At 41.0% G+C, this 8,698-nt stretch overlaps 1 long non-coding RNA gene across 2 annotated transcripts; it reads left to right on the top strand.

The window, feature by feature from the left end:
- The first annotated feature begins 374 nt into the window (after nucleotides 1–374).
- LOC111972026 (uncharacterized) lies at nucleotides 375–7,858 on the top strand. 2 transcript variants are annotated; one of them, XR_002878349.2, is made up of 3 exons: nucleotides 375–472; nucleotides 778–866; nucleotides 7,454–7,858. It is a non-coding gene; the product is annotated as an uncharacterized lncRNA (long non-coding RNA). The 2 variants fall into 2 exon arrangements; XR_002878346.2 differs by lacking the exon at nucleotides 375–472 and adding an exon at nucleotides 481–556.
- Nucleotides 7,859–8,698: the final 840 nt, after the last annotated feature.

Raw genomic sequence — 8,698 nt, 5'->3', positions numbered from 1 at the left:
ATAAGGCCCAGGTCAAAGAGAATCCCTCACGGGATCTACCTGTAAGTGCCCTTTGTAAATAACCGTATTACAACGGAGCTGGAAATTTCTGTTAAAAACAATCCTAATATTTCTGTATTCGTTGGTCTCTGGATGTAGTGTGTATTGTAGCAAATGCCGGGATGCCTCTCAGGACGCCAGTGAAGGTATCTAACTTATCTTTTACGTGATATTCAGCACACAAGGGATGGCTTTTCTTTTGACACTTTTAAAGTAGACCACAAGAGGATATCTCAATACTGTTGTTGAAGGTCAGCGTATTGATGTATCCAATTTATATTTTTCAGATGATCAGGAGAAACAGGGAGGTGTGGCCAATGACTCAGACTCCTCCCCTCAGCGGAGTAGGGGCTGTGAGAGATTTGAGAAAGGGCGAATCAAAGTTGGATCCCGTGGCCAATCTCAAGGCGTAGATGATGAGAGCTCCTCGCATGTAAGGACCCCACACACACACTGTAGTTCCTTTGGGCATGCCCATTATTAGGACAGATKATGTAAAAAAAAAAGTGACTGCACGGTAAGTCTCATCACTCATAAGTCTGTACTAAGCTGTTGATCAATGTTCATCAGAGGACTCATTTTCTGCTGAAGATGGTCTTTATACTATTGCTTGTCCAAGCATTACCTTGTGCAAAATGTATGGATTGGAAAAGCGCAATCAGTTATATAGGTCTTGTCTGATGTACTCATTATTTCCTACTATGTCTGTCACCTGACATTGTCTTCTCTCCCTGGCAGCCGTCCAACTCACTACATACTCACGGGTTGAATTTGTGAACTTTGACATCAAAACAGTCATCATGGAAATCAAGAGGGGGAAGAGAATGGTGAGAACCTTGAAAATAGTACTGTAGTACAATAATGTGAAGACAAAAGGGTGGCTAAGTGGTACAAGTATCTAGCTCTATCAACTAATTAGATGTTATTTGTAGAGAATTTTATGAATTTCTACAGAATATGGGAGGAGTTCCTTGAAAGTCACCAGTATCATGTCAGAGACCTGTTCTTGTCTTATCAGTCAGATACTTTTTGAATGTATTTTTATTTAATGAACCTTTATTTAACTAGGCAAGTCAGTTAACTTAGTATTAAGAATCGGACCCTTTTTTAATTTTTTTTGTTGCCTAAAATGACATACCCAAATCTAACTGCCTGTAGCTCAGGCCCTGAAGCAAGGATATGCATATTCTTGGTACCATTTGAAAGGAAACACTGAAGTTTATGGAAATGTTAAATGTGAATTTAGGAGAATATAACAGATTAGATCTGGTAAAAGATAATACAAAGAAAAAAACATTATTTTTTCCCCCATCAACTTTGAAATGCAAGAGAAAGGACAAAATGTATTATTGCAGTTTAGGCACAATTTAGATGTTGGTCACTAGATGGCAGCAGTGTATGTGCAAAGTTTTAGGCTGATCCAATGAACCATCACATTACTGTTCAAAAATGTTGTATCAAGTCTGCCCAAATGTGCCTAATTGGTTTATTAATACATTTTCAAGTGCATAACTGTGCACTCTACTCAAACAAAAACAAAAATGGTATTATTTCACTGTAATAGCGACTGTAAATTGGACAGTGCAGTTAGATTAACAAGAATATAAGCTTTCTTCCCATATCAGATATGTCTATGACCCGGGAAATTTTCTTGTTACTTACAATGTCATGCTAATCACATTAGCTCAACCATCCCGGGGGTTAAGAACAAATTCTAATTTACAATGACGCTGGCCTAACCCGGACGACGCTGGGCCTATGGGACTCCCAATCCCGGCCGGATGTGATACAGCCTGGATCCGAAACCGGGACTGTAGTGACGCCGCTTGCACTGAGTAGCAGTGCCTTAGACCGCTGCGCCACTCGGTACCTTAGTTTAACTCAGTAAAATCTTAGAAATTGTTGCATGTTGCTTTTATATTTTTTGTTCAGTATACTTTCACATTTACATTTGTAATTTAACGGACGATCTTATCCAAAGCGACTTACAGTCAGTGCATTCAAGTTCATATTAGGAACTCAGTCAATGTAAATAAATTCATTAGGTCCCAATATATGGATTTAACATGACTGGGAATACAGGTATGCATCTGTTGGTCACAGATACAGTGGGGCAAAAAAGTATTTAGTCAGCCACCAATTGTGCAAGTTCTCCCACTTAAAAAGATGAGAGAGGCCTGTAATTTTCGTCATAGGTACACTTCAACTATGACAGACAAAATGAGAAAACAAAATCCAGAAAATCACATTGTAGGATTTTTAATGAATTTATTTGCAAATTATGGTGGAAAATAAGTATTTGGTCAATAACAAAAGTATATACATCATACTTTGTTATATACCCTTTGTTGGCAATGACAGAGTCAAACGTTTTCTGTAAGTCTTCACAAGGTTTTCACACACTGTTGCTGGTATTTTGCCCATTCCTCATGCAGACTCCTCTAGAGCAGTATGTTTTGGGGCTGTTGCTGGGCAACACAGACTTTCAACTCCCTCCAAAGATTTTTATGGGGTTGAGATCTGGAGACTGCTAGGCCACTCCAGGCCCTGTGAATTTAAGTAAGACCGTCGTCTTACACTGCTCATCACCACTCTGGGATCATCAACAGCTGATTACGTCCTCAGAAGACCACTCTACTAGAACGAGTGCAAGTAAACAGACAACTAAGAAGAAGGACATTGTGACCTCTTGTGGACAAACAGAAATCACATCTGAGAACAAAGGAGAAGTCCATCTGAAAAAGAAGGTCCAATCGAACCCTTCTCACAAAGCGGACACTTTCCCGAAGGCCTGGCCCAACAGAATACCTGACGAATACCTTCAACACGTAAATACATGTATTACTCTACCCTAAAGAATGGCAGTTCTGGGCATGGTATTAGGGTTACTGTGTTTTGTTAGAGAACTAAAACAAAAACATTCTCTTATCCTTGATATTTTCTACACAACGTAAAGGATGTAAACCTGATAAACAGTGTAAAAGCTCTTCATGTTACAATGTTTTCATTTAAAGTCTTAATACCAATTTTAATGACATCACAAAATAGACGTCATTTTCCATATCCATCTCTCATCATTCCCACATTCGAATGTTGAATACACTGCTCAAAAAATAAAGAACACTAAAATAACACATCCTAGATCTGAATGAATGAAATATTCTTATTAAATACTTTTTTCTTTACATAGTTGAATGTGCTGACAACAAAATCACACACAAATATCAATGGAAATCAAATTGATCAACCCATGGAGGTTGGATTTGGAGTCACACTCAAAATTAAAGTGGAAAACCACTTACAGGCTGATCCAACTTTGATTAAGTCCTTAAAACAAGTCAAAATGAGGCTCAGTAGTGTGTGTGGCTCCACCGCGCTGTATGACCTCCCTACAACCTGGGCATGCTCCTTATGAGGTGCGCGATGGTCTCTGAGGGATCTCCTCCCAGACCTGGACTAAAGCATCCGCCAACTCCTGGACAGTCTGTGGTGTAACGTGGCGTTGGGATGGGCGAGACATGATGTCCCAGATGTGCTCAATTGGATTCAGTCTGGGGAACGGCGGGCCAGTCCATAGCATCAATGCCTTCCTCTTGCAGGAACTGCTGACACACTCCAGCCACATGAGGTCTAGCATCGTCTTGCATTAGGAGGAACCCAGGGCCAACCCCAAAGAAATGCCACCCCACACCATGACTGACCCACCGCCAAACCGGTCATGCTGTAGATGTTGCAGGCAGCAGAACGTTCTCACGCGTCTCCAGACTCTGTCACGTGCTCAGTGTGAACCTGCTTTCATTTGTGAAGAGCACAGGGCGCCAGTGGCGAATTTGCCAATCTTGGTGTTCTCTGCAAATGCCAAACGTCCTGCACGGTGTTGGGCTGTAAGCACAACCCCCACCTGTGGACGTCGGGGCTCATACCACTCTCATGGAGTCTGTTTCTGACTTGAGCAGACACATGCACATTTGTGGCCTGCTGGAGGTCATTTTGCAGGGCTCTGCAGTGCTCTCCTGCTCCTCCTTGCACAAAGGCAGAGGTAGCGGTCCTGCTGCTGGGTTGTTGCCCTCCTACGGCCTCCTCCACGTCTCCTGATGACTGGCCTGTCTCCTGGTAGCGCCTCCATGCTCTGTACACTACGCTGACAGACACAGCAAACCTTCTTGCCACAGCTCGCATTGATGTGCCATCCTGGATGAGCTGCACTACCTGAGCCACTTGTGGTTGTAACTCCATCAAATGCTACCACTAGAGTGAAAGCACCGCAGCATCAAAAGTGACCAAAAACATCCGCCAGGAAGCATAGGAACTGAGAAGTGGTCTGTGGTCACCACTGCAGAACCACCCTTTATTGGGGGTGCTTGCTAATTGCCTATAATTTCCACCTGTTGTCTATCCATTTGCACAACAGCATGTGAAATTTATTGTCAATCAGTGTTGCTTCCTAAGTGGACAGTTTGATTTCACAACAGAAGTGTGATTGACTTTGGCAGTTACCATGTTGTTTTTTACAGTGTTCCCTTTATTTTTTTGAGCAGTGTATATTGTCCCAGTGTTCATTGTGGGATGTTGAGGTTTTGGGCGGCAAACTCTTCTGTAACACAGAGACATTCCATTCACCCATACTAGAGACCAGAAAGGAGCTGCATTACAATTTACAATCGACGTGAGGTGTCATAAAACCCCCACATGAATCATAACCGTGTGGGAGCAAAGTCTTGCATCTCGCTCATCGTAATATCTGCAGTGCTGCTCGTGGCAACGTCATTTCTCTGAGTCTACCTTTAAGTTTGGCATTGATATCTTAAAAATATGGAAACTATTAACAATTAACGTTTTTGACTATGTAACACTAATGCTTAAAATAATCATAAAAAATATTCTAATGGACTAAAAGTCAGATTTACTCCAAATTTGATCTTTGGACTCATCACAATAGTCCCTAAAGAGTTTGAAAAAAGAACACTGATGCATTCAAAGGTAGCACATACGCTAATATATGCTAAAATATACTACACATACTTGACAAATATTCTTCTCATGATCCATAGGACCAAATGACACCACATTTGGAATGTAGGCCCGTGGTACCATTATAGAGTGCTTGCTTTGTTATCCAACTGATCTTGTGCCCTTTCTGTCATCCTATGAACCCTGTTCATTGCTGCTCGCAGCGATATTTGCATTGACTTAATCCAATCGACTTTGACATTGTCCATATTCATAGTGATATGGGAATATCATGCAGTGTCCGCATTGATTTTATGGCGATGATAGACTCTATCGAAAATGGGCTGTGCATCAGGATTTCCCATCCAACTAGGATGTGGACTCTACATACGTCATTGACTATATGAAAGGTTTTACAAAAAATCTACTGTACATAGCTAGGTAGGTGCTGTGCGGTCAAAGAGGTGAAACTTGTTCGGTGACAGACAGCAGAAAAACAAGAATTTTGTCTGGAAAGAAGCGGGTCATGGTCAAAACGACGTTACGGACATGGCGTCAGGCAGCCCCTGTATTATGGTAAGTATTGAAATGCTAAGTCAAATCGTGTTCCTATTAGGCACTCAAAATAACTGGTGTAAGTATAACATTGCAGGGGGAAATAGGGAGGGGTCATAACTTCGTTTTTATACAGATATACGCGCCGTTCGCCCCTGTAAAATGACCTTTTCCAAATTATTACAATGTGGTTTGTGTTATTTTATTTATGATTCTTTCAAACTTGTCCTTCTCGCATGCGCAACTTAAAATTACTCATATTTTCATCTCAACAACAATGGCTGTATAAATGCAGCCAGGGGCATTGCAAGGGTGCTACATGCATGGCAGATGTTGTGATACATTAAGCTATTATTAACTGGGTGGTTCGAGCTCTGAATGCTGATTGGCTGACAGCCGTGGTATATCAGACCATATACCATGAGTATGATAAATCATTTATTTTTACTGCTCTAATTACATTGCTAACCAGTTTATAATAGCAATAAGTCGTCTCGGGGGTTTGTGGTATATGGCTCATATACCACGGCTAAGGGCTGTATCTAGGCACTCCGCGTTGCGTCTTGCGTAAGAACAGCCCTTAAATGTGGTATATTGGCTATTTACCACACCCCCCCGGGCATTATTGCTTAAATATTCCCTTGGTTCATACAGTAGGATGAACATTAGGGTTAAATGTTAAATTGGTACCAATGATGGCGTTAGAGTTGTTTTCTCTAAGAAATTAACATAATGCAAATTATATCATCCAATTTAGTAAAGAATGTGTGAATGTCAATTGCCCTCACTTTCTATCGAATGAGTTCTACCTTTATTTATTTTTTAAAATCTTTATCCACACAATGACAGGTAATGAGTCAAACCAAAAATAGGCCTATCATTTTCACTACATGATTGTATAACCATACTGCTTACACCAAATTTATTGCGGTTTCATAACAGGATTTTCTTGCTTGTCTATCCAATACAATTTTTTTGTTCAGTCCTGTCAGAGAGGAAGAGGCAAAGTGAGAGGGATAGCTGGGCCCCAAGTCTGTCTTCTCCAGCAGGTGGCGTTTAAAAAAATGTTGCTCACTAAGCAAGGAGGTCAATGAGAGTGTGTCGAATTTGGTTAACAAAAAATGTAATTGCTTATTTGCTACGTGTGGCTTATTTAATCGAGTAGAAGTTTGGTAATGATTAGGTTGTTACAAGTGTACTTATATAAGTAGGACATGTGACATCCCGGCAACTAAGAGAGAAACATTTTGTCGTCACTAGTTACCACAAAGTCATAAACCCCGCCCATTTCTACAATTTATCTTCTTAAATGTGATTTTACACCTAACCTTAACCATACTGCTAACCTTATGTCTAACCTTAACCTTAAATTTAAAAAAAAGCACATCTTTGTTTTCATGAATTTTGACTTTGTGGCTGTGGTACCTAGTAGAAACTGTTGTGCCTGGTCTCACATGTATATCTGTCACGCCCTGACCATAGTAAGCTGTTTTTTCTCTGTGTTGGTTGGGGCGTGATAGTGACTAGGGTGGGTCATCTAGGTTTTTGCATGTCTATGTTGGCCTGATATGGTTCCCAATCAGAGACAGCTGTTTATCGTTGTCTCTGATTGGGGATCCTATTTAGGTAGCCATTTTCCCCATTGTTAGTTGTGGGATCTTGACTATGTTTAGTTGCCTGTCTGCACTATTTTGTATAGCTTCACGTTTCGTTTGGTTGTTCGTTTTGTTGTTTTTGTTCGGCATTCATTTATTAAAGAATAATGTACGCCTACCACGCTGCACCTTGGTCTCACTCATACAACGAACYGGACAATATCTGCTCTCTCATTGGCTAGAATGGTCCAACCTGATCTTGCCTCCTCCCAACTGCCTTCCAATTCTGAAAACATTTATTTTAATTGTTACAGCGGCCACTAGAGTACCTGGTCAATATAATGGATAACCTGTGGATTGGATCTGAGGACCTCCCCGACCCTTCACCGAATGCGAACACATACGGCCTGTCTGATTGGTCCAGAAACTGATGGGTTGGGGCAGAGCCAGAACACTCGTGGGTAAAGTGCCGTTTTGAAAACATTGGCTTTGATACTCTGATTGGTTAGAGATTATCCAATCGCTGATGACTTTGATTTGTACAACACCACTCGTGCCTCTCGTCACCACAAATTACGTCAATGATGGCAGTCTCAGACTAAAGTATGTATCGAAAGACAGCGCAGCAGAATCTTTGTTGTTGTTTTACTTCCTGAATTAAAAATGTATTACATTTAGATTTTTTTTGTCACTGGCCTACACACAATACCCCATTAATGTCAAAGTGTAATTATGTTTTCGAAATGTTTACAAATTAATAAAAAATGGAAAGCTGTAATGTCTTGAGTCAACACGTATTCAACCCCTTTGTTATGGCAAGGCTAAATTAGTTCAGGAATAAAAATGTGCTTAAGGGTTAAAGCCACGCGTAGCAGAAAACACGGCAGCATCTGGGAGAATGTTTCAGTACAATAGAACACAGAGGAAGAGTTCAAACCTTGGCTATGTCCCAAATTACACCCTATATTGCACCACTTTTGGCACTTTTACTCTATAACCTATGGTCAAAAGTAGTGCGCTATAAAGGGAATAGGGTGCCATTTGTGAGAGTTCCAACCTTGAGATTCACTCCTCATCCTCCTCCCCCTTCTCTCCCCAAAACATCCACATGCATGGACAAAGCTGTGACTCCTCAGCCAGACTGTTAGAGATAGCCTTTCTCTTCCCCTCCTACACATACCTACCTCTGCCTACACCTCTGTAGGATTGACTGTATGATAGATTGAGGTATGAAGTATGAGGTATAAAGTATGAACATACATCATATCGTATATTACACGTAATATTACATTATTAATTCATGAACATTGAGTTATAGGTGATTTGTTTCTACGCTGAACAAAAATATAAACGCAACATGTAGCTGTTTCCAGATAATTTAATGTTAATTAACCATTTTTACCTGCAGGATCGTCAGAGGGGGGAGGGCGGGGTGCTGAGGAGTATTTATGTCTGTAATAAAGCCATTTTGTGGGGAAAAACTCATTCTGATTGGCTGGGCCTGGATCCCCAGTGGGTGGTCATGGATCCCAAGGGGGTGGGCCTATGCCCTCCTTGGC

This window comes from Salvelinus sp. IW2-2015, linkage group LG2 (assembly GCF_002910315.2).
Source record: "Salvelinus sp. IW2-2015 linkage group LG2, ASM291031v2, whole genome shotgun sequence".
Lineage (NCBI taxonomy): Eukaryota > Metazoa > Chordata > Actinopteri > Salmoniformes > Salmonidae > Salvelinus > Salvelinus sp. IW2-2015.
Note: the sequence above shows the minus strand (reverse complement) of the source record. Positions and strands in the feature narration are given on the sequence as shown.